The sequence below is a fragment of the Calidris pugnax genome, unplaced genomic scaffold, assembly GCF_001431845.1.
Source record: "Calidris pugnax isolate Ruff unplaced genomic scaffold, ASM143184v1 scaffold162, whole genome shotgun sequence".
Lineage (NCBI taxonomy): Eukaryota > Metazoa > Chordata > Aves > Charadriiformes > Scolopacidae > Calidris > Calidris pugnax.
In genome coordinates, this window is record NW_015090900.1 from 1,046,606 (window position 1) to 1,048,484 (window position 1,879).

The window sequence follows — 1,879 nt, forward strand, 5'->3', positions numbered from 1 at the left end:
CCTGGCATGGCACCCCCCCGGAGAGAGCCCCATGAGGGTTCAGCAGTGACACCAAGATGAGGAAATCAGTGACAGACAGAGCCATGTCCCCACGGCGCTGCGGTGGTGACACGCTGGGAGCCCCAGGTGTGCCCGAGATGGGAGGGGGCTGAGAAATTAAAGCTTTTTCCACAGAAAGGGGGAGTTTCTTGCACCCCGGGCACAGCCCTGAAGCAGTAATGAACGTGGGGGCACAGGCATGGCCTGGGATGGGGGGGCTGGCCAGGGGGACACCCTCCCTGAGGGCTGTGGGGACAGTGCTTTGGGGGGGACACCCTCCTCTGTCCTTGTCCCCAAGGCTGGGGCAGCGTTTATGGAGCTGGGGGGTGATGATGGTGGTGGCTCCTCCTGGCCCCAAGGGTCTGGGGGGGCAACCCCCACCCATACAGCCTCTGGGGGCTGTCCCAGCTCAGACAGACCCCAGCCAGGGACATTGCTGCTGCCTGGGGACACCATGGCTGGTCCCCACATCCACCCCTGCCCACCCGGGCAGCCCCTTCCCCACCTCCCCCAGCACGAAGCCCTGCAGCAGCACCATAGCCTGGCTGGGATGGTTCCCTCCTTCCTCCTCATCCTCCTCCTCCTGCTTCAGCCACCCAGCACCCAGGCTGGAGCATCCACTGGCCTGGGCGAGGTGGCCATGGGGCACGGGGGGCCTGGGGGGCGGGTGGCAGCGCTGGTGCAGGCGCCAGTGGAGCTGGAGGTGGATGCGCTGGGAGAAGCGGCTGTGGCACTGGTGGCACTGGAAGGGCTTCTCGCCCGAGTGCAGCCGCAGGTGGGTCTTCAGGTTGCTCCTGCTGCTGAAACACTTCTGGCACATCTGGGGTGGGGTGGGGGGGAGAGGATGGGGGACTCAGGGTGGGTGCTGCACCCTGGTTGGGGATCCCTTTACCCATCCTCCTGGCACCCAGTGGGCACTTACCGGGCACCGGTGGGGCTTCTCACCAGTGTGGACCAGGCGGTGCTTTTGCAGGTGTGCCAGCTGCGTGAAGCTCTTCTTGCAGATGGGGCAATGGAAGGGGCGCTCGCCGCTGTGCACCCTCAGGTGGGCCTGCCAGGGTTGGTGGGGGTGGCACAGAGCTAGTGGGGGGCACCCAGGAGTCTGTGCTGCCCCAGTTTCCCCCCTCCTGGGAGCAGCCCACCCCCCTCCAGGGCACAGGGACATAAATCCACAGCCCATCTCCAAGTGCTTCATGCACTCGGGGCACTTGGTTGAGGGGAAACTGAGGCACGGGGAGACCTGCCCGCACAGCTGGGACGAGCCACCACTGCCCCTTGTCCCCTGAGGGTGCAGGGGGGGTGCCCTGCCAGGCTGGGGAGGGGTGGGGGAGAGCGGGCACCTCTCAGAGAGGGGCACCCCATGTACCTTGAGGTTGGAGAGCTGCCCGAAGCTCTTGGCACAGACGTTGCACTCGTACTTGCTCCTGCCAGGGTTGGGCACGGTGGGTGGCTTGGCCACGCTGTGGCTGGGCACCTCCGGCTGTGGGGCAGAGCGTGGCATCCCCCCCTGTGCCGTTGGTGGGGACCCTCCTGCCCCACAAGTGGGGAAGGGCCCTTGGAGGAGAGGGAGGAATCCCACCGGTGGCTTTGGCAGCCCAGGAGCGCCCTGCCCGGATGGCAGGAGGGTCCCACATGGCCACAGGCAGGGTGGCAGCTGGAGGAGGACACCGCTGCAGCCCTGTGAAGGTGACACCGGGGTCCCCATGTCACCCAGCACGGGCTGTGGGGCCAGCAGGAGCGGGGGGCAGTGGGTGGCACAGAGAGGGAGGCAGGGCTGGGGCAGGAGGAGGGGGCACAGGCTGCCCAGGGGGACCCTCAGCTCCCTGGGCAGTGGGGGGGG